The 25,351-nt window shown below is 32.7% G+C and overlaps 5 non-coding genes across 5 annotated transcripts; all 5 read right to left on the minus strand.

Moving 5' to 3' along the window:
- Positions 1-1,048: 1,048 nt before the first annotated feature.
- On the minus strand, positions 1,049-1,159 carry trnal-caa. The gene is made up of 2 exons: positions 1,122-1,159; positions 1,049-1,094 (listed from the first exon to the last, which is right to left on the minus strand). It is a non-coding gene; the product is annotated as a tRNA-Leu (tRNA).
- A 4,681-nt stretch (positions 1,160-5,840) lies between these two features.
- Positions 5,841-5,951, minus strand: trnal-caa. Its single transcript has 2 exons — positions 5,914-5,951; positions 5,841-5,886 (listed from the first exon to the last, which is right to left on the minus strand). It is a non-coding gene; the product is annotated as a tRNA-Leu (tRNA).
- Positions 5,952-10,950: 4,999 nt separating this feature from the next.
- Positions 10,951-11,061, minus strand: trnal-caa. Its single transcript has 2 exons — positions 11,024-11,061; positions 10,951-10,996 (listed from the first exon to the last, which is right to left on the minus strand). It is a non-coding gene; the product is annotated as a tRNA-Leu (tRNA).
- A 4,411-nt stretch (positions 11,062-15,472) lies between these two features.
- Positions 15,473-15,583, minus strand: trnal-caa. Its single transcript has 2 exons — positions 15,546-15,583; positions 15,473-15,518 (listed from the first exon to the last, which is right to left on the minus strand). It is a non-coding gene; the product is annotated as a tRNA-Leu (tRNA).
- A 4,115-nt stretch (positions 15,584-19,698) lies between these two features.
- Positions 19,699-19,809, minus strand: trnal-caa. The gene is made up of 2 exons: positions 19,772-19,809; positions 19,699-19,744 (listed from the first exon to the last, which is right to left on the minus strand). It is a non-coding gene; the product is annotated as a tRNA-Leu (tRNA).
- Between the last annotated feature and the right edge of the window lie 5,542 nt (positions 19,810-25,351).

The raw sequence follows: 25,351 nt of genomic DNA on the forward strand, positions 1-25,351 counted from the left end.
TTTAAGTAGCATTTGGATGATCTTTTCCCAAATTTAAATACTACTTGATACATTTTGTCTTTGAAAAGCAACTGTCTGAAGGGTCCTATGTTAAATTGAGAGAATAGTCCTTTATTTCAAAACTTTACATACCTTCTTGTAAGTACATTTTGAGATTAGCTCGTCTGATTCCTCCAATGTTCAGAACCAAATTAACTTCTTTTTATCTGTTGTAGAGATTTGTTGTTGCTTTTGAGCTTGGCAGATTAGTCTGTTTGACTGTTCTGCACCACATTTACTGCTTTTTAACTATTGTAGACCTTTTTTATTATCATCAAGGCATTATGTCAAATATGTCTGTCAACCAGTATAGTTTATAAATTCTACACGTGTTACATGCTTGGAAAGGTAGAGAATTGATCTTTCTACTCAAATATTCTTTTTCTCATGTAGTTATTAATGCATCAATTCCAACATTATAGATATTGTACTTCTTAAGGGGGACATAGTGAGTTACTTTCCAATTTCAAGTTTTTGTGGTGTAAACATAGGGCATAAAAGATTGTTCCCAAGACAATACAGCATACAAATCTGATCATGTTATTTTCTCACTCATAAATGTCATGTGAAGAAGTGCTATGTGATTACACACCTCTCTCTAGTGACTCTAAATACTCATGAAGTTAATACATTCCAAGAGATTTTTTTGTCTTTCTAACTAGCATCTTCTTTCTCATGTCGTTATAGATGCATCAATTCCAACATTATAGATATTGTATTTTTTCTCGGGAACATAATTTTTTTGTGGTGTTAACGTAATCCTTAAAAGATTGTTCCCAAGACAATACAGCATACACATGTGATCATGCTCTTTTTTCAGTTATATATGTCATGTGAAGAAGTGGAATATGATGAAACACTTCTGTCAAGTGACCAGAAATACTCCTAAAATTAATACGTTCCAAGAGATTATTTTGTCTATCCAACTAGCATCTTCTTTAAGGAGCATTTGGATGATCTTTTCGCAAATTTAAATACTACTTGATACATTTTGTCTTTGAAAAGCAACTGTCAGAAGTGGGATTTGAACCCACGCCTCCATTTGGAGACCAGAAAGCTCCACTATAGGGAAGAATGATCCTCTTGAGTCTGGCGCCTTAGACCGCTCGGCCATTCTGACTGGAGCTCATGATTATAGTTTAAAACCAGCCAGACTAATTATCATTAATAAATCAAAGCAAAAGCTTTTTCATGAAGAAATTGAGAGAACAGTCCTTTATTTCAAAGCTTTGCATTAATTGCAGGGACTACATTTTGAGATTAGCTCGTCTGATTTTTCGATTGTTCAGAACCAAATTACCTTCTTTTTATATGTTATAGACATTTGACACATGGTTGCAAAGGTATAGAATTGATCTTTCTACTCAAATAGTCTTCTTTCTCATGTTGTTATAGATGCATGAATTCCAACATTATAGATATTGTATTTTTTAAGGGGGACATAGTGAGTTACTTTCCAATTTCAAGTTTTTGTGGTGTAAACGTAGGACATAAAAGATTGTTCCCAAGACAATACAGCATACACATCTGATCATGCTCTTTTTTCAGTTATATATATCATGTGAAGTGGAATATGATGAAACACCTCTGTCAAGTGACCAGAAATACTCCTAAAGTTAATACGTTCCAAGCGATTATTTTGTCTATCTAACTAGCATCTTCTTTAAGTAGCATTTGGATGATCTTTTCCCAAATTTAAATACTACTTGATACATTTTGTCTTTGAAAAGCAACTATCTGAAGGGTCCTATGTTAAATTGAGAGAATAGTCCTTTATTTCAAAACTTTACATACCTTCTTGTAAGTACATTTTGAGATTAGCTCGTCTGATTCCTCCAATGTTCAGAACCAAATTAACTTCTTTTTATCTGTTGTAGAGATTTGTTGTTGCTTTTGAGCTTGGCAGATTAGTCTGTTTGACTGTTCTGCACCACATTTACTGCTTTTTAACTATTGTAGACCTTTTTTATTATCATCAAGGCATTATGTCAAATATGTCTGTCAACCAGTATAGTTTATAAATTCTACACGTGTTACATGCTTGGAAAGGTAGAGAATTTATCTTTCTACTCAAATATTCTTTTTCTCATGTAGTTATAGATGCATCAGTTCGAACATTATAGATATTGTGCTTCTTAAGGGGGACATAGTGGGTTACTTTCCAATTTCAAGTTTTTGTGGTGTAAACGTAGGGCATAAAAGATTGTTCTCAAGACAATACTGCATTCTACTTAAGGAGCATTTGTATGATCTTTTCCCAAATTTAAATACTACTTGATACATTTTGTCTTTGAAAAGCAACTCTCTGAAGGGTCCTATGTTAAATTGAGGGAATAGTCCTTTATTTCAAAACTTTACCTACCTTGTTGTAAGTACATTTTGAGATTAGCTTGTCTGATTCCTCCAATGTTCAGAACCAAATTAACTTCTTTTTATCTGTTGTAGAGATTTGTTGTTGCTTTTGAGCTTGGCAGATTAGTCTGTTTGACTGTTCTGCACCACATTAACTACTTTTTAACTATTGTAGACCTTTTTTATTATCATCAAGGCATTATGTCAAGTATGACTCTCAACCAATATAGTTTATAAATTCTGCACTTTTTACATGCTTGGAAAGGTAGAGAATTGATCTTTCTACTCAAATATTCTTTTTCTCATGTTGTTATAGATGCATCAATTCCAACATTATAGATATTGTACTTCTTAAGGGGGACATAGTGGGTTACTTTCCAATTTCAAGTTTTTGTGGTGTAAACGTAGGACATAAAAATTGTTCCCAAGACAATACAGCATACAAATCTGATCATGTTATTTTCTCACTCATAAATGTCATGTGAAGAAGTGCTATGTGATTACACACCTCTCTCTAGTGACTCTAAATACTCATGAAGTTAATACATTCCAAGAGATTTTTTGTCTTTCTAACTAGCATCTTCTTTCTCATGTCGTTATAGATGCATCAATTCCAACATTATAGATATTGTATTTTTTCTGGGGAACATAATTTTTTTTGTGGTGTTAACGTAATCCTTAAAAGATTGTTCCCAAGACAATACAGCATACACATCTGATCATGCTCTTTTTTCAGTTATATATGTCATGTGAAGAAGTGGAATATGATGAAATACCTCTGTCAAGTGACCAGAAATACTCCTAAAGTTAATACGTTCCAAGCGATTATTTTGTCTATCTAACTAGCATCTTCTTTAAGTAGCATTTGGATGATCTTTTCCCAAATTTAAATACTACTTGATACATTTTGTCTTTGAAAAGCAACTATCTGAAGGGTCCTATGTTAAATTGAGAGAATAGTCCTTTATTTCAAAACTTTACATACCTTCTTGTAAGTACATTTTGAGATTAGCTCGTCTGATTCCTCCAATGTTCAGAACCAAATTAACTTCTTTTTATCTGTTGTAGAGATTTGTTGTTGCTTTTGAGCTTGGCAGATTAGTCTGTTTGACTGTTCTGCACCACATTTACTGCTTTTTAACTATTGTAGACCTTTTTTATTATCATCAAGGCATTATGTCAAATATGTCTGTCAACCAGTATAGTTTATAAATTCTACACGTGTTACATGCTTGGAAAGGTAGAGAATTTATCTTTCTACTCAAATATTCTTTTTCTCATGTAGTTATAGATGCATCAGTTCCAACATTATAGATATTGTGCTTCTTAAGGGGGACATAGTGGGTTACTTTCCAATTTCAAGTTTTTGTGGTGTAAACGTAGGGCATAAAAGATTGTTCTCAAGACAATACAGCATCCTACTTAAGGAGCATTTGTATGATCTTTTCCCAAATTTAAATACTACTTGATACATTTTGTCTTTGAAAAGCAACTCTCTGAAGGGTCCTATGTTAAATTGAGGGAATAGTCCTTTATTTCAAAACTTTACCTACCTTGTTGTAAGTACATTTTGAGATTAGCTTGTCTGATTCCTCCAATGTTCAGAACCAAATTAACTTCTTTTTATCTGTTGTAGAGATTTGTTGTTGCTTTTGAGCTTGGCAGATTAGTCTGTTTGACTGTTCTGCACCACATTAACTACTTTTTAACTATTGTAGACCTTTTTTATTATCATCAAGGCATTATGTCAAGTATGACTCTCAACCAATATAGTTTATAAATTCTGCACTTTTTACATGGTTGGAAAGGTAGAGAATTGATCTTTCTACTCAAATATTCTTTTTTCTCATGTTGTTATAGATGCATCAATTCCAACATTATAGATATTGTACTTCTTAAGGGGGACATAGTGGGTTACTTTCCAATTTCAAGTTTTTGTGGTGTAAACGTAGGACATAAAAAATTGTTCCCAAGACAATACAGCATACAAATCTGATCATGTTATTTTCTCACTCATAAATGTCATGTGAAGAAGTGCTATGTGATTACACACCTCTCTCTAGTGACTCTAAATACTCATGAAGTTAATACATTCCAAGAGATTTTTTTGTCTTTCTAACTAGCATCTTCTTTCTCATGTCGTTATAGATGCATCAATTCCAACATTATAGATATTGTATTTTTTCTGGGGAACATAATTTTTTTTGTGGTGTTAACATAATCCTTAAAAGATTGTTCCCAAGACAATACAGCATACACATCTGATCATGCTCTTTTTTCAGTTATATATGTCATGTGAAGAAGTGGAATATGATGAAACACCTCTGTCAAGTGACCAGAAATACTCCTAAAGTTAATATGTTCCAAGCGATTATTTTGTGTATCTAACTAGCATCTTCTTTAAGTAGCATTTGGATGATCTTTTCGCAAAATTTAAATACTACTTGATACATTTTGTCTTTGAAAAGCAACTGTCTGAAGGGTCCTATGTTAAATTGAGAGAATAGTCCTTTATTTCTAAACTTTACATACCTTCTTGTAAGTACATTTTGAGATTAGCTCGTCTGATTCCTCCAATGTTCAGAACCAAATTAACTTCTTTTTATCTGTTGTAGAGATTTGTTGTTGCTTTTGAGCTTGGCAGATTAGTCTGTTTGACTGTTCTGCACCACATTTACTGCTTTTTAACTATTGTAGACCTTTTTTATTATCATCAAGGCATTATGTCAAATATGTCTGTCAACCAGTATAGTTTATAAATTCTACACGTGTTACATGCTTGGAAAGGTAGAGAATTGATCTTTCTACTCAAATATTCTTTTTCTCATGTAGTTATTAATGCATCAATTCCAACATTATAGATATTGTACTTCTTAAGGGGGACATAGTGAGTTACTTTCCAATTTCAAGTTTTTGTGGTGTAAACATAGGGCATAAAAGATTGTTCCCAAGACAATACAGCATACAAATCTGATCATGTTATTTTCTCACTCATAAATGTCATGTGAAGAAGTGCTATGTGATTACACACCTCTCTCTAGTGACTCTAAATACTCATGAAGTTAATACATTCCAAGAGATTTTTTTGTCTTTCTAACTAGCATCTTCTTTCTCATGTCGTTATAGATGCATCAATTCCAACATTATAGATATTGTATTTTTTCTCGGGAACATAATTTTTTTTGTGGTGTTAACGTAATCCTTAAAAGATTGTTCCCAAGACAATACAGCATACACATGTGATCATGCTCTTTTTTCAGTTATATATGTCATGTGAAGAAGTGGAATATGATGAAACACTTCTGTCAAGTGACCAGAAATACTCCTAAAATTAATACATTCCAAGAGATTATTTTGTCTATCCAACTAGCATCTTCTTTAAGGAGCATTTGGATGATCTTTTCGCAAATTTAAATACTACTTGATACATTTTGTCTTTGAAAAGCAACTGTCAGAAGTGGGATTTGAACCCACGCCTCCATTTGGAGACCAGAAAGCTCCACTATAGGGAAGAATGATCCTCTTGAGTCTGGCGCCTTAGACCGCACGGCCATTCTGACTGGAGCTGATGCTTATAGTTTAAAACCAGCCAGACTCATTATCATTAATAAATCAAAGCAAAAGCTTTTTCATGAAGAAATTGAGAGAACAGTCCTTTATTTCAAAGCTTTGCATTAATTGCAGGGACTACATTTTGAGATTAGCTCGTCTGATTTTTCGATTGTTCAGAACCAAATTACCTTCTTTTTATATGTTATAGACATTTGACACATGGTTGCAAAGGTATAGAATTGATCTTTCTACTTAAATAGTCTTCTTTCTCATGCTGTTATAGATGCATGAATTCCAACATTATAGATATTGTATTTTTTAAGGGGGACATAGTGAGTTACTTTCCAATTTCAAGTTTTTGTGGTGTAAACGTAGGACATAAAAGATTGTTCCCAAGACAATACAGCATACACATCTGATCATGCTCTTTTTTCAGTTATATATGTCATGTGAAGTGGAATATGATGAAACACCTCTGTCAAGTGACCAGAAATACTCCTAAAGTTAATACGTTCCAAGCGATTATTTTGTCTATCTAACTAGCATCTTCTTTAAGTAGCATTTGGATGATCTTTTCCCAAATTTAAATACTACTTGATACATTTTGTCTTTGAAAAGCAACTGTCTGAAGGGTCCTATGTTAAATTGAGGGAATAGTCATTTATTTCAATACTTTACCTACCTTGTTGTAAGTACATTTTGAGATTAGCTTGTCTGATTCCTCCAATGTTCAGAACCAAATTAACTTCTTTTTATCTGTTGTAGAGATTTGTTGTTGCTTTTGAGCTTGGCAGATTAGTCTGTTTGACTGTTCTGCACCACATTAACTGCTTTTTAACTATTGTAGACCTTTTTTATTATCATCAAGGCATTATGTCAAATATGTCTGTCAACCAGTATAGTTTATAAATTCTACACGTGTTACATGCTTGGAAAGGTAGAGAATTGATCTTTCTACTCAAATATTCTTTTTCTCATGTAGTTATAGATGCATTAATTCCAACATTATAGATATTGTACTTCTTAAGGGGGACATAGTGAGTTACTTTCCAATTTCAAGTTTTTGTTGTGTAAACGTAGGGCATAAAAGATTGTTCCCAAGACAATACAGCATCCTACTTAAGGAGTATTTGTATGATCTTTTCCCAAATTTAAATACTACTTGATACATTTTATCTTTGAAAAGCAACTGTCTGAAGGGTCCTATGTTAAATTGAGGGAATAGTCCTTTATTTCAAAACTTTACCTACCTTGTTGTAAGTACATTTTGAGATTAGCTTGTCTGATTCCTCCAATGTTCAGAACCAAATTAACTTCTTTTTATCTGTTGTAGAGATTTGTTGTTGCTTTTGAGCTTGGCAGATTAGTCTGTTTGACTGTTCTACACCACATTAACTGCTTTTTAACTATTGTAGACCTTTTTTATTATCATCAAGGCATTATGTCAAGTATGACTCTCAACCAATATAGTTTATAAATTCGGCACTTTTTACATGGTTGGAAAGGTAGAGAATTGATCTTTCTACTCAAATATTCTTTTTTCTCATGTTGTTATAGATGCATCAATTCCAACATTATAGATATTGTACTTCTTAAGGGGGACATAGTGGGTTACTTTCCAATTTCAAGTTTTTGTGGTGTAAACGTAGGACATAAAAAATTGTTCCCAAGACAATACAGCATACAAATCTGATCATGTTATTTTCTCACTCATAAATGTCATGTGAAGAAGTGCTATGTGATTACACACCTCTCTCTAGTGACTCTAAATACTCATGAAGTTAATACATTCCAAGAGATTTTTTTGTCTTTCTAACTAGCATCTTTTTTCTCATGTCGTTATAGATGTGTCAATTCCAACATTATAGATATTGTATTTTTTAAGGGGGACATAGTGAGTTACTTTCCAATTTCAAGTTTTTGTGGTGTAAACGTAGGACACAAAAGATTGTTCCCAAGACAATACAGCATACACATCTGATCATGCTCTTTTTTCAGTTATATATGTCATGTGAAGAAGTGGAATATGATGAAACACCTCTGTCAAGTGACCAGAAATACTCCTAAAGTTAATACGTTCCAAGCGATTATTTTGTCTATCTAACTAGCTTCTTCTTTAAGTAGCATTTGGATGATCTTTTCCCAAATTTAAATACTACTTGATACATTTTGTCTTTGAAAAGCAACTGTCTGAAGGGTCCTATGTTAAATTGAGAGAATAGTCCTTTATTTCAAAACTTTACATACCTTCTTGTAAGTACATTTTGAGATTAGATCGTCTGATTCCTCCAATGTTCAGAACCAAATTAACTTCTTTTTATCTGTTGTAGAGATTTGTTGTTGCTTTTGAGCTTGGCAGATTAGTCTGTTTGACTGTTCTGCACCACATTTACTGCTTTTTAACTATTGTAGACCTTTTTTATTATCATCAAGGCATTATGTCAAATATGTCTGTCAACCAGTATAGTTTATAAATTCTACACGTGTTACATGCTTGGAAAGGTAGAGAATTGATCTTTCTACTCAAATATTCTTTTTCTCATGTAGTTATAGATGCATCAATTCCAACATTATAGATATTGTGCTTCTTAAGGGGGAAATAGTGAGTTATTTTCCAATTTCAAGTTTTTGTGGTGTAAACGTAGGGCATAAAAGATTGTTCTCAAGACAATACAGCATCCTACTTAAGGAGCATTTGTATGATCTTTTCCCAAATTTTAATACTACTTGATACATTTTGTCTTTGAAAAGCAACTGTCTGAAGGGTCCTATGTTAAATTGAGGGAATAGTCCTTTATTTCAAAACTTTACCTACCTTGTTGTAAGTACATTTTGAGATTAGCTTGTCTGATTCCTCCAATGTTCAGAACCAAATTAACTTCTTTTTATCTGTTGTAGAGATTTGTTGTTGCTTTTGAGCTTGGCAGATTAGTCTGTTTGACTGTTCTGCACCACATTAACTGCTTTTTAACTATTGTAGACCTTTTTTATTATCATCAAGGCATTATGTCAAATATGTCTGTCAACCAATATAGTTTATAAATTCTGCACTTTTTACATGGTTGCAAAGGTAGAGAATTGATCTTTCTACTCAAATAGTCTTCTTTCTCATGTTGTTATAGATGCATGAATTCCAACATTATAGATATTGTCTTTTTTAAGGGGGACATAGTGAGTTACTTTCCAATTTCAAGTTTTTGTGGTGTAAACGTAGGACATAAAAGATTGTTCCCAAGACAATACAGCATACACATCTGATCATGCTCTTTTTTCAGTTATATATGTCATGTGAAGTGGAATATGATGAAACACCTCTATCAAGTGACCAGAAATACTCCTAAAGTTAATACATTCCAAGCGATTATTTTGTCTATCTAACTAGCATCTTCTTTAAGTAGCATTTGGATGATCTTTTCCCAAATTTAAATACTACTTGATACATTTTGTCTTTGAAAAGCAACTGTCTGAAGGGTCCTATGTTAAATTGAGAGAATAGCCCTTTATTTCAAAACTTTACATACCTTCTTGTAAGTACATTTTGAGATTAGCTCGTCTGATTCCTCCAATGTTCAGAACCAAATTAACTTCTTTTTATCTGTTGTAGAGATTTGTTGTTGCTTTTGAGCTTGGCAGATTAGTCTGTTTGACTGTTCTGCACCACATTTACTGCTTTTTAACTATTGTAGACCTTTTTTATTATCATCAAGGCATTATGTCAAATATGTCTGTCAACCAGTATAGTTTATAAATTCTACACGTGTTACATGCTTGGAAAGGTAGAGAATTGATCTTTCTACTCAAATATTCTTTTTCTCATGTAGTTATAGATGCATCAATTCGAACATTATAGATATTGTACTTCTTAAGGGGGACATAGTGAGTTACTTTCCAATTTCAAGTTTTTGTTGTGTAAACGTAGGGCATAAAAGATTGTTCCCAAGACAATACAGCATCCTACTTAAGGAGCATTTGTATGATCTTTTCCCAAATTTAAATACTACTTGATACATTTTGTCTTTGAAAAGCAACTGTCTGAAGGGTCCTATGTTAAATTGAGGGAGTAGTCCTTTATTTCAAAACTTTACCTACCTTGTTGTAAGTACATTTTGAGATTAGCTTGTCTGATTCCTCCAATGTTCAGAACCAAATTAACTTCTTTTTATCTGTTGTAGAGATTTGTTGTTGCTTTTGAGCTTGGCAGATTAGTCTGTTTGACTGTTCTGCACCACATTAACTGCTTTTTAACTATTGTAGACCTTTTTTATTATCATCAAGGCATTATGTCAAATATGTCTGTCAACCAATATAGTTTATAAATTCTGCACTTTTTACATGGTTGGAAAGGTAGAGAATTGATCTTTCTACTCAAATATTCTTTTTTCTCATGTTGTTATAGATGCATCAATTCCAACATTATAGATATTGTACTTCTTAAGGGGGACATAGTGGGTTACTTTCCAATTTCAAGTTTTTGTGGTGTAAACGTAGGACATAAAAAATTGTTCCCAAGACAATACAGCATACAAATCTGATCATGTTATTTTCTCACTCATAAATGTCATGTGAAGAAGTGCTATGTGATTACACACCTCTCTCTAGTGACTCTAAATACTCATGAAGTTAATACATTCCAAGAGATTTTTTTGTCTTTCTAACTAGCATCTTCTTTCTCATGTCGTTATAGATGCATCAATTCCAACATTATAGATATTGTATTTTTTCTGGGGAACATAATTTTTTTTGTGGTGTTAACGTAATCCTTAAAAGATTGTTCCCAAGACAATACAGCATACACATGTGATCATGCTCTTTTTTCAGTTATATATGTCATGTGAAGAAGTGGAATATGATGAAACACCTCTGTCAAGTGACCAGAAATACTCCTAAAATTAATACATTCCTAGAGATTATTTTGTCTATCCAACTAGCATCTTCTTTAAGGAGCATTTGGATGATCTTTTCGCAAATTTAAATACTACTTGATACATTTTTTCTTTGAAAAGCAACTGTCAGAAGTGGGATTTGAACCCACGCCTCCATTTGGAGACCAGAAAGCCCCACTAGAGGGAAGAATGATCCTCTTGAGTCTGGCGCCTTAGACCACTCGGCCATTCTGACAGGAGCGCATGGTTACAGTTAAAACCAGCCAGACTAATTATCATTAATAAATCAAAGCAAAAGCTTTTTCATGAAGAAATTGAGAGAACAGTCCTTTATTTCAAAGCTTTGCATTAATTGCAGGGACTACATTTTGAGATTAGCTCGTCTGATTTTTCGATTGTTCAGAACCAAATTGCCTTCTTTTTATATGTTATAGACATTTGACACATGGTTGCAAAGGTATAGAATTGATCTTTCTACTCAAATAGTCTTCTTTCTCATGTTGTTATAGATGCATGAATTCCAACATTATAGATATTGTATTTTTTAAGGGGGACATAGTGAGTTACTTTCCAATTTCAAGTTTTTGTGGTGTAAACGTAGGACATAAAAGATTGTTCCCAAGACAATACAGCATACACATCTGATCATGCTCTTTTTTCAGTTATCTATGTCATGTGAAGTGGAATATGATAAAACACCTCTGTCAAGTGACCAGAAATACTCCTAAAGTTAATACGTTCCAAGCGATTATTTTGTCTATCTAACTAGCATCTTCTTTAAGTAGCATTTGGATGATCTTTTCCCAAATTTAAAAACTAATTGATACATTTTGTCTTTGAAAAGCAACTGTCTGAAGGGTCCTATGTTAAATTGACAGAATAGTCCTTTATTTCAAAACTTTACATACCTTCTTGTAAGTACATTTTGAGATTAGCTCGTCTGATTCCTCCAATATTCAAAACCAAATTAACTTCTTTTTATCTGTTGTAGAGATTTGTTGTTGCTTTTGAGCTTGGCAGATTAGTCTGTTTGACTGTTCTGCACCACATTTACTGCTTTTTAACTATTGTAGACCTTTTTTATTATCATCAAGGCATTATGTCAAATATGTCTGTCAACCAGTATAGTTTATAAATTCTACACGTGTTATATGCTTGGAAAGGTAGAGAATTGATCTTTCTACTCAAATATTCTTTTTCTCATGTAGTTATAGATGCATCAATTCCAACATTATAGATATTGTACTTCTTAAGGGGGACATAGTGAGTTACTTTCCAATTTCAAGTTTTTGTTGTGTAAACGTAGGGCATAAAAGATTGTTCCCAAGACAATACAGCATCCTACTTAAGTAGTATTTGTATGATCTTTTCCCAAATTTAAATACTACTTGATACATTTTATCTTTGAAAAGCAACTGTCTGAAGGGTCCTATGTTAAATTGAGGGAATAGTCCTTTATTTCAAAACTTTACCTACCTTGTTGTAAGTACATTTTGAGATTAGCTTGTCTGATTCCTCCAATGTTCAGAACCAAATTAACTTCTTTTTATCTGTTGTAGAGATTTGTTGTTGCTTTTGAGCTTGGCAGATTAGTCTGTTTGACTGTTCTACACCACATTAACTGCTTTTTAACTATTGTAGACCTTTTTTATTATCATCAAGGCATTATGTCAAGTATGACTCTCAACCAATATAGTTTATAAATTCGGCACTTTTTACATGGTTGGAAAGGTAGAGAATTGATCTTTCTACTCAAATATTCTTTTTTCTCATGTTGTTATAGATGCATCAATTCCAACATTATAGATATTGTACTTCTTAAGGGGGACATAGTGGGTTACTTTCCAATTTCAAGTTTTTGTGGTGTAAACGTAGGACATAAAAAATTGTTCCCAAGACAATACAGCATACAAATCTGACCATGCTCTTTTTTCAGTTATATATGTCATGTGAAGTGGAATATGATGAAACACCTCTATCAAGTGACCAGAAATACTCCTAAAGTTAATACATTCCAAGCGATTATTTTGTCTATCTAACTAGCATCTTCTTTAAGTAGCATTTGGATGATCTTTTCCCAAATTTAAATACTACTTGATACATTTTGTCTTTGAAAAGCAACTGTCTGAAGGGTCCTATGTTAAATTGAGAGAATAGCCCTTTATTTCAAAACTTTACATACCTTCTTGTAAGTACATTTTGAGATTAGCTCGTCTGATTCCTCCAATGTTCAGAACCAAATTAACTTCTTTTTATCTGTTGTAGAGATTTGTTGTTGCTTTTGAGCTTGGCAGATTAGTCTGTTTGACTGTTCTGCACCACATTTACTGCTTTTTAACTATTGTAGACCTTTTTTATTATCATCAAGGCATTATGTCAAATATGTCTGTCAACCAGTATAGTTTATAAATTCTACACGTGTTACATGCTTGGAAAGGTAGAGAATTGATCTTTCTACTCAAATATTCTTTTTCTCATGTAGTTATAGATGCATCAATTCCAACATTATAGATATTGTACTTCTTAAGGGGGACATAGTGAGTTATTTTCCAATTTCAAGTTTTTGTGGTGTAAACGTAGGGCATAAAAGATTGTTCCCAAGACAATACAGCATCCTACTTAAGGAGCATTTGTATGATCTTTTCCCAAATTTAAATACTACTTGATACATTTTGTCTTTGAAAAGCAACTGTCTGAAGGGTCCTATGTTAAATTGAGGGAGTAGTCCTTTATTTCAAAACTTTACCTACCTTGTTGTAAGTACATTTTGAGATTAGCTTGTCTGATTCCTCCAATGTTCAGAACCAAATTAACTTCATTTTATCTGTTGTAGAGATTTGCTGTTGCTTTTGAGCTTGGCAGATTAGTCTGTTTGACTGTTCTGCACCACATTAACTGCTTTTTAACTATTGTAGACCTTTTTTATTATCATCAAGGCATCATGTCAAGTATGACTCTCAACCAATATAGTTTATAAATTCGGCACTTTTTACATGGTTGGAAAGGTAGAGAATTGATCTTTCTACTCAAATATTCTTTTTTCTCATGTTGTTATAGATGCATCAATTCCAACATTATAGATATTGCACTTCTTAAGGGGGACATAGTGGGTTACCTTCCAATTTCAAGTTTTTGTGGTGTAAACGTAGGACATAAAAAATTGTTCCCAAGACAATACAGCATACAAATCTGATCATGTTATTTTCTCACTCATAAATGTCATGTGAAGAAGTGCTATGTGATTACACACCTCTCTCTAGTGACTCTAAATACTCATGTAGTTAATACATTCCAAGAGATTTTTTTGTCTTTCTAACTAGCATCTTCTTTCTCATGTCGTTATAGATGCGTCAATTCCAACATTATAGATATTGTATTTTTTCTGGGGAACCTAATTTTTTTTGTGGTGTTAACGTAATCCTTAAAAGATTGTTCCCAAGACAATACAGCATACACATGTGATCATGCTCTTTTTTCAGTTATATATGTCATGTGAAGAAGTGGAATATGATGAAACACCTCTGTCAAGTGACCAGAAATACTCCTAAAGTTAATACATTCCAAGCGATTATTTTGTCTATCTAACTAGCATCTTCTTTAAGTAGCATTTGGATGATCTTTTCCCAAATTTAAATACTACTTGATACATTTTGTCTTTGAAAAGCAACTGTCTGAAGGGTCCTATGTTAAATTGAGGGAGTAGTCCTTTATTTCAAAACTTTACCTACCATGTTTTAAGTACATTTTGAGATTAGCTTGTCTGATTCCTCCAATGTTCAGAACCAAATTAACTTCTTTTTATCTGTTGTAGAGATTTGTTGTTGCTTTTGAGCTTGGCAGATTAGTCTGTTTGACTGTTCTGCACCACATTAACTGCTTTTTAACTATTGTAGACCTTTTTTATTATCATCAAGGCATTATGTCAAGTATGACTCTCAACCAATATAGTTTATAAATTCGGCACTTTTTACATGGTTGGAAAGGTAGAGAATTGATCTTTCTACTCAAATATTCTTTTTTCTCATGTTGTTATAGATGCATCAATTCCAACATTATAGATATTGTACTTCTTAAGGGGGACATAGTGGGTTACCTTCCAATTTCAAGTTTTTGTGGTGTAAACGTAGGACATAAAAAATTGTTCCCAAGACAATACAGCATACAAATCTGATCATGTTATTTTCTCACTCATAAATGTCATGTGAAGAAGTGCTATGTGATTACACACCTCTCTCTAGTGACTCTAAATACTCATGAAGTTAATACATTCCAAGAGATTTTTTTGTCTTTCTGACTAGCATCTTCTTTCTCATGTCGTTATAGATGCGTCAATTCCAACATTATAGATATTGTATTTTTTCTGGGGAACCTAATTTTTTTTGTGGTGTTAACGTAATCCTTAAAAGATTGTTCCCAAGACAATACAGCATACACATGTGATCATGCTCTTTTTTCAGTTATATATGTCATGTGAAGAAGTGGAATATGATGAAACACTTCTGTCAAGTGACCAGAAATACTCCTAAAATTAATACGTTCCAAGAGATTATTTTGTCTATCCAACTAGCATCTTCTTTAAGGAGCATTTGGATGATCTTTTCGCAAATTTAAATACTACTTGATACATTTTGTCTTTGAAAAGCAACTGTCAGAAGTGGGATTTGAACCCACGCCTCCATTTGGAGACCAGAAAGCTCCACTATAGGGAAGAATAATCCTCTTGAGTCTGGCGCCTTAGACCGCTCGGCCATTCTGACTGGAGCTCACGGTTATAGTTTAAAACCAGCCAGACTAATTATCATTAATAATTCAAAGCAAAAGTTTTTCATGAAGAAATTGAGAGAACAGTCCTTTATTTCAAAGCTTTGCATTAATTGCAGGGACTACATTTTGAGATTAGCTCGTCTGATTTTTCGATTGTTCAGAACCAAATTACCTTCTTTTTATATGTTATAGACATTTGACACATGGTTGCAAAGGTATAGAATTGATCTTTCTACTCAAATAGTCTTCTTTCTCATGTTGTTATAGATGCATGAATTCCAACATTATAGATATTGTATTTTTTAAGGGGGACATAGTGAGTTACTTTCCAATTTCAAGTTTTTGTGGTGTAAACGTAGGACATAAAAGATTGTTCCCAAGACAATACAGCATACACATCTGATCATGCTCTTTTTTCAGTTATATATGTCATGTGAAGAAGTGGAATATGATGAAACACCTCTGTCAAGTGACCAGAAATACTCCTAAAGTTAATACGTTCCAAGCGATTATTTTGTCTATCTAACTAGCATCTTCTTTAAGTAGCATTTGGATGATCTTTTCCCAAATTTAAATACTACTTGATACATTTTGTCTTTGAAAAGCAACTGTCTGAAGGGTCCTATGTTAAATTGAGAGAATAGTCCTTTATTTCAAAACTTTACATACCTTCTTGTAAGTACATTTTGAGATTAGCTCGTCTGATTCCTCCAATGTTCAGAACCAAATTAACTTCTTTTTATCTGTTGTAGAGATTTGTTGTTGCTTTTGAGCTTGGCAGATTAGTCTGTTTGACTGTTCTGCACCACATTTACTGCTTTTTAACTATTGTAGACCTTTTTTATTATCATCAAGGCATTATGTCAAATATGTCTGTCAACCAGTATAGTTTATAAATTCTACACGTTTTACATGCTTGGAAAGGTAGAGAATTTATCTTTCTACTCAAATATTCTTTTTCTCATGTAGTTATAGATGCATCAATTCCAACATTATAGATATTGTGCTTCTTAAGGGGGACATAGTGAGTTATTTTCCAATTTCAAGTGTTTGTGGTGTAAACGTAGGGCATAAAAGATTGTTCTCAAGACAATACAGCATCCTACTTAAGGAGCATTTGTATGATCTTTTCCCAAATTTAAATACTACTTGATACATTTTGTCTTTGAAAAGCAACTCTCTGAAGCGTCCTATGTTAAATTGAGGGAATAGTCCTTTATTTCAAAACTTTACCTACCTTGTTGTAAGTACATTTTGAGATTAGCTTGTCTGATTCCTCCAATGTTCAGAACCAAATTAACTTCTTTTTATCTGTTGTAGATTTGTTGTTGCTTTTGAGCTTGGCAGATTAGTCTGTTTGACTGTTCTGCACCACATTAACTACTTTTTAACTATTGCAGACCTTTTTTATTATCATCAAGGCATTATGTCAATTATGACTCTCAACCAATATAGTTTATAAATTCTGCACTTTTTACATGGTTGGAAAGGTAGAGAATTGATCTTTCTACTCAAATATTCTTTTTTCTCATGTTGTTATAGATGCATCAATTCCAACATTATAGATATTGTACTTCTTAAGGGGGACATAGTGGGTTACTTTCCAATTTCAAGTTTTTGTGGTGTAAACGTAGGACATAAAAAATTGTTCCCAAGACAATACAGCATACAAATCTGATCATGTTATTTTCTCACTCATAAATGTCATGTGAAGAAGTGCTATGTGATTACACACCTCTCTCTAGTGACTCTAAATACTCATGAAGTTAATACATTCCAAGAGATTTTTTTGTCTTTCTAACTAGCATCTTCTTTCTCATGTCGTTATAGATGCATCAATTCCAACATTATAGATATTGTATTTTTTCTGGGGAACATAATTTTTTTTGTGGTGTTAACGTAATCCTTAAAAGATTGTTCCCAAGACAATACAGCATACACATGTGATCATGCTCTTTTTTCAGTTATATATGTCATGTGAAGAAGTGGAATATGATGAAACACCTCTGTCAAGTGACCAGAAATACTCCTAAAATTAATACGTTCCAAGAGATTATTTTGTCTATCCAACTAGCATCTTCTTTAAGGAGCATTTGGATGATCTTTTCCCAAATTTAAATACTACTTGATACATTTTGTCTTTGAAAAGCAACTCTCTGAAGGGTCCTATGTTAAATTGAGGGAATAGTCCTTTATTTCAAAACTTTACCTACCTTGTTGTAAGTACATTTTGAGATTAGCTTGTCTGATTCCTCCAATGTTCAGAACCAAATTAACTTCTTTTTATCTGTTGTAGGGATTTGTTGTTGCTTTTGAGCTTGGCAGATTAGTCTGTTTGACTGTTCTGCACCACATTAACTACTTTTTAACTATTGTAGACCTTTTTTATTATCATCAAGGCATTATGTCAAGTATGACTCTCAACCAATATAGTTTATAAATTCTGCACTTTTTACATGGTTGGAAAGGTAGAGAATTGATCTTTCTACTCAAATATTCTTTTTTCTCATGTTGTTATAGTTGCATCAATTCCAATATTATAGATATTGTACTTCTTAAGGGGGACATAGTGGGTTACTTTCCAATTTCAAGTTTTTGTGGTGTAAACGTAGGACATAAAAAATTGTTCCCAAGACAATACAGCATACAAATCTGATCATGTTATTTTCTCACTCATAAATGTCATGTGAAGAAGTGCTATGTGATTACACACCTCTCTCTAGTGACTCTAAATACTCATGAAGTTAATACATTCCAAGAGATTTTTTTGTCTTTCTAACTAGCATCTTCTTTCTCATGTCGTTATAGATGCATCAATTCCAACATTATAGATATTGTATTTTTTCTGGGGAACATAATTTTTTTTGTGGTGTTAACATAATCCTTAAAAGATTGTTCCCAAGACAATACAGCATACACATGTGATCATGCTCTTTTTTCAGTTATATATGTCATGTGAAGAAGTGGAATATGATGAAACACCTCTGTCAAGTGACCAGAAATACTCCTAAAGTTAATATGTTCCAAGCGATTATTTTGTGTATCTAACTAGCATCTTCTTTAAGTAGCATTTGGATGATCTTTTCGCAAAATTAAATGCTACTTGATACATTTTGTCTTTGAAAAGCAACTGTCTGACGGGTCCTATGTTAAATTGAGAGAATAGTCCTTTATTTCAAAACTTTACATACCTTCTTGTAAGTACATTTTGAGATTAGCTCGTCTGATTCCTCCAATGTTCAGAACCAAATTAACTTCTTTTTATCTGTTGTAGAGATTTGTTGTTGCTTTTGAGCTTGGCAGATTAGTCTGTTTGACTGTTCTGCACCACATTTACTGCTTTTTAACTATTGTAGACCTTTTTTATTATCATCAAGGCATTATGTCAAATATGTCTGTCAACCAGTATAGTTTATAAATTCTACACGTGTTACATGCTTGGAAAGGTAGAGAATTGATCTTTCTACTCAAATATTCTTTTTCTCATGTAGTTATTAATGCATCAATTCCAACATTATAGATATTGTACTTCTTAAGGGGGACATAGTGAGTTACTTTCCAATTTCAAGTTTTTGTGGTGTAAACATAGGGCATAAAAGATTGTTCCCAAGACAATACAGCATACAAATCTGATCATGTTATTTTCTCACTCATAAATGTCATGTGAAGAAGTGCTATGTGATTACACACCTCTCTCTAGTGACTCTAAATACTCATGAAGTTAATACATTCCAAGAGATTTTTTTGTCTTTCTAACTAGCATCTTCTTTCTCATGTCGTTATAGATGCATCAATTCCAACATTATAGATATTGTATTTTTTCTCGGGAACATAATTTTTTTTGTGGTGTTAACGTAATCCTTAAAAGATTGTTCCCAAGACAATACAGCATACACATGTGATCATGCTCTTTTTTCAGTTATATATGTCATGTGAAGAAGTGGAATATGATGAAATACTTCTGTCAAGTGACCAGAAATACTCCTAAAATTAATACGTTCCAAGAGATTATTTTGTCTATCCAACTAGCATCTTCTTTAAGGAGCATTTGGATGATCTTTTCGCAAATTTAAATACTACTTGATACATTTTGTCTTTGAAAAGCAACTGTCAGAAGTGGGATTTGAACCCACGCCTCCATTTGGAGACCAGAAAGCTCCACTATAGGGAAGAATGATCCTCTTGAGTCTGGCGCCTTAGACCGCTCGGCCATTCTGACTGGAGCTCATGGTTATAGTTTAAAACCAGCCAGACTAATTATCATTAATAAATCAAAGCAAAAGCTTTTTCATGAAGAAATTGAGAGAACAGTCCTTTATTTCAAAGCTTTGCATTAATTGCAGGGACTACATTTTGAGATTAGCTCGTCTGATTTTTTGATTGTTCAGAACCAAATTACCTTCTTTTTATATGTTATAGACATTTCACACATGGTTGCAAAGGTATAGAATTGATCTTTCTACTCAAATAGTCTTCTTTCTCATGTTGTTATAGATGCATGAATTCCAACATTATAGATATTGTATTTTTTAAGGGGGACATAGTGAGTTACTTTCCAATTTCAAGTTTTTGTGGTGTAAACTTATGACATAAAAGATTGTTCCCAAGACAATACAGCATACACATCTGATCATGCTCTTTTTTCAGTTATATATGTCATGTGAAGAAGTGGAATATGATGAAACACCTCTGTCAAGTGACCAGAAATACTCCTAAAGTTAATACGTTCCAAGCGATTATTTTGTCTATCTAACTAGCATCTTCTTTAAGTAGCATTTGGATGATTTTTTCCCAAATTTAAATACTACTTGATACATTTTGTCTTTGAAAAGCAACTGTCTGAAGGGTCCTATGTTAAATTGAGAGAATAGTCCTTTATTTCAAAACTTTACATACATTCTTGTAAGTACATTTTGAGATTAGCTCGTCTGATTCCTCCAATGTTCAGAACCAAATTAACTTCTTTTTATCTGTTGTAGAGATTTGTTGTTGCTTTTGAGCTTGGCAGATTAGTCTGTTTGACTGTTCTGCACCACATTTACTGCTTTTTAACTATTGTAGACCTTTTTTATTATCATCAAGGCATTATGTCAAATATGTCTGTCAACCATTATAGTTTATAAATTCTACACGTGTTACATGCTTGGAAAGGTAGAGAATTGATCTTTCGACTCAAATATTCTTTTTCTCATGTAGTTATAGATGCATCAGTTCCAACATTATAGATATTGTGCTTCTTAAGGGGGACATAGTGGGTTACTTTCCAATTTCAAGTTTTTGTGGTGTAAACGTAGGGCATAAAAGATTGTTCTCAAGACAATACAGCATCCTACTTAAGGAGCATTTGTATGAATCTTTTCCCAAATTTAAATACTACTTGATACATTTTGTCTTTGAAAAGCAACTCTCTGAAGGGTCCTATGTTAAATTGAGGGAATAGTCCTTTATTTCAAAACTTTACCTACCTTGTTGTAAGTACATTTTGAGATTAGCTTGTCTGATTCCTCCAATGTTCAGAACCAAATTAACTTCTTTTTATCTGTTGTAGAGATTTGTTGTTGCTTTTGAGCTTGGCAGATTAGTCTGTTTGACTGTTCTGCACCACATTAACTACTTTTTAACTATTGTAGACCTTTTTTATTATCATCAAGGCATTATGTCAAGTATGACTCTCAACCAATATAGTTTATAAATTCTGCACTTTTTACATGGTTGGAAAGGTAGAGAATTGATCTTTCTACTCAAATATTCTTTTTTCTCATGTTGTTATAGATGCATCAATTCCAACATTATAGATATTGTACTTCTTAAGGGGGACATAGTGGGTTACTTTCCAATTTCAAGTTTTTGTGGTGTAAACGTAGGACATAAAAAATTGTTCCCAAGACAATACAGCATACAAATCTGATCATGTTATTTTCTCACTCATAAATGTCATGTGAAGAAGTGCTATGTGATTACACACCTCTCTCTAGTGACTCTAAATACTCATGAAGTTAATACATTCCAAGAGATTTTTTTGTCTTTCTAACTAGCATCTTCTTTCTCATGTCGTTATAGATGCATCAATTCCAACATTATAGATATTGTATTTTTTCTGGGGAACCTAATTTTTTTTGTGGTGTTAACGTAATCCTTAAAAGATTGTTCCCAAGACAATACAGCATACACATCTGATCATGCTCTTTTTTCAGTTATATATGTCATGTGAAGAAGTGGAATATGATGAAACACCTCTGTCAAGTGACCAGAAATACTCCTAAAGTTAATATGTTCCAAGCGATTATTTTGTGTATCTAACTAGCATCTTCTTTAAGTAGCATTTGGATGATCTTTTCGCAAAATTAAATACTACTTGATACATTTTGTCTTTGAAAAGCAACTGTCTGACGGGTCCTATGTTAAATTGAGAGAATAGTCCTTTATTTCAAAACTTTACATACCTTCTTGTAAGTACATTTTGAGATTAGCTCGTCTGATTCCTCCAATGTTCAGAACCAAATTAACTTCTTTTTATCTGTTGTAGAGATTTGTTGTTGCTTTTGAGCTTGGCAGATTAGTCTGTTTGACTGTTCTGCACCACATTTACTGCTTTTTAACTATTGTAGACCTTTTTTATTATCATCAAGGCATTATGTCAAATATGTCTGTCAACCAGTATAGTTTATAAATTCTACACGTGTTACATGCTTGGAAAGGTAGAGAATTGATCTTTCTACTCAAATATTCTTTTTCTCATGTAGTTATTAATGCATCAATTCCAACATTATAGATATTGTACTTCTTAAGGGGGACATAGTGAGTTACTTTCCAATTTCAAGTTTTTGTGGTGTAAACATAGGGCATAAAAGATTGTTCCCAAGACAATACAGCATACAAATCTGATCATGTTATTTTCTCACTCATAAATGTCATGTGAAGAAGTGCTATGTGATTACACAACTCTCTCTAGTGACTCTAAATACTCATGAAGTTAATACATTCCAAGAGATTTTTTTGTCTTTCTAACTAGCATCTTCTTTCTCATGTTGTTATAGATGCATCAATTCCAACATTATAGATATTGTATTTTTTCTCGGGAACATAATTTTTTTTGTGGTGTTAACGTAATCCTTAAAAGATTGTTCCCAAGACAATACAGCATACACATGTGATCATGCTCTTTTTTCAGTTATATATGTCATGTGAAGAAGTGGAATATGATGAAACACTTCTGTCAAGTGACCAGAAATACTCCTAAAATTAATACGTTCCAAGAGATTATTTTGTCTATCCAACTAGCATCTTCTTTAAGGAGCATTTGGATGATCTTTTCGCAAATTTAAATACTACTTGATACATTTTGTCTTTGAAAAGCAACTCTCTGAAGGGTCCTATGTTAAATTGAGGGAATAGTCCTTTATTTCAAAACTTTACCTACCTTGTTGTAAGTACATTTTGAGATTAGCTTGTCTGATTCCTCCAATGTTCAGAACCAAATTAACTTCTTTTTATCTGTTGTAGAGATTTGTTGTTGCTTTTGAGCTTGGCAGATTAGTCTGTTTGACTGTTCTGCACCACATTAACTACTTTTTAACTATTGTAGACCTTTTTTATTATCATCAAGGCATTATGTCAAGTATGACTCTCAACCAATATAGTTTATAAATTCTGCACTTTTTACATGGTTGGAAAGGTAGAGAATTGATCTTTCTACTCAAATATTCTTTTTTCTCATGTTGTTATAGATGCATCAATTCCAACATTATAGATATTGTACTTCTTAAGGGGGACATAGTGGGTTACTTTCCAATTTCAAGTTTTTGTGGTGTAAACGTAGGACATAAAAAATTGTTCCCAAGACAATACAGCATACAAATCTGATCATGTTATTTTCTCACTCATAAATGTCATGTGAAGAAGTGCTATGTGATTACACACCTCTCTCTAGTGACTCTAAATACTCATGAAGTTAATACATTCCAAGAGATTTTTTTGTCTTTCTAACTAGCATCTTCTTTCTCATGTCGTTATAGATGCATCAATTCCAACATTATAGATATTGTATTTTTTCTGGGGAACATAATTTTTTTTGTGGTGTTAACGTAATCCTTAAAAGATTGTTCCTAAGACAATACAGCATACACATGTGATCATGCTCTTTTTTCAGTTATATATGTCATGTGAAGAAGTGGAATATGATGAAACACCTCTGTCAAGTGACCAGAAATACTCCTAAAGTTAATATGTTCCAAGCGATTATTTTGTGTATCTAACTAGCATCTTCTTTAAGTAGCATTTGGATGATCTTTTCGCAAAATTAAATACTACTTGATACATTTTGTCTTTGAAAAGCAACTGTCTGATGGGTCCTATGTTAAATTGAGAGAATAGTCCTTTATTTCAAAACTTTACATACCTTCTTGTAAGTACATTTTGAGATTAGCTAGTCTGATTCCTCCAATGTTCAGAACCAAATTAACTTCTTTTTATCTGTTGTAGAGATTTGTTGTTGCTTTTGAGCTTGGCAGATTAGTCTGTTTGACTGTTCTGCACCACATTAACTACTTTTTAACTATTGTAGACCTTTTTTATTATCATCAAGGCATTATGTCAAGTATGACTCTCAACCAATATAGTTTATAAATTCTGCACTTTTTACATGGTTGGAAAGGTAGAGAATTGATCTTTCTACTCAAATATTCTTTTTTCTCATGTTGTTATAGATGCATCAATTCCAACATTATAGATATTGTACTTCTTAAGGGGGACATAGTGGGTTACTTTCCAATTTCAAGTTTTTGTGGTGTAAACATAGGGCATAAAAGATTGTTCCCAAGACAATACAGCATACAAATCTGATCATGTTATTTTCTCACTCATAAATGTCATGTGAAGAAGTGCTATGTGATTACACACCTCTCTCTAGTGACTCTAAATACTCATGAAGTTAATACATTCCAAGAGATTTTTTTGTCTTTCTAACTAGCATCTTCTTTCTCATGTTGTTATAGATGCATCAATTCCAACATTATAGATATTGTATTTTTTCTCGGGAACATAATTTTTTTTGTGGTGTTAACGTAATCCTTAAAAGATTGTTCCCAAGACAATACAGCATACACATGTGATCATGCTCTTTTTTCAGTTATATATGTCATGTGAAGAAGTGGAATATGATGAAACACCTTCTGTCAAGTGACCAGAAATACTCCTAAAATTAATACGTTCCAAGAGATTATTTTGTCTATCCAACTAGCATCTTCTTTAAGGAGCATTTGGATGATCTTTTCGCAAAATTTAAATACTACTTGATACATTTTGTCTTTGAAAAGCAACTGCTCTGAAGGGTCCTATGTTAAATTGAGGGAATAGTCCTTTATTTCAAAACTTTACCTACCTTGTTGTAAGTACATTTTGAGATTAGCTAGTCTGATTCCTCCAATGTTCAGAACCAAATTAACTTCTTTTTATCTGTTGTAGAGATTTGTTGTTGCTTTTGAGCTTGGCAGATTAGTCTGTTTGACTGTTCTGCACCACATTAACTACTTTTTAACTATTGTAGACCTTTTTTATTATCATCAAGGCATTATGTCAAGTATGACTCTCAACCAATATAGTTTATAAATTCTGCACTTTTTACATGGTTGGAAAGGTAGAGAATTGATCTTTCTACTCAAATATTCTTTTTTCTCATGTTGTTATAGATGCATCAATTCCAACATTATAGATATTGTACTTCTTAAGGGGGACATAGTGGGTTACTTTCCAATTTCAAGTTT

Source organism: Electrophorus electricus, chromosome 14, assembly GCF_013358815.1.
Source record: "Electrophorus electricus isolate fEleEle1 chromosome 14, fEleEle1.pri, whole genome shotgun sequence".
Classification (NCBI taxonomy): Eukaryota; Metazoa; Chordata; class Actinopteri; order Gymnotiformes; family Gymnotidae; genus Electrophorus; species Electrophorus electricus.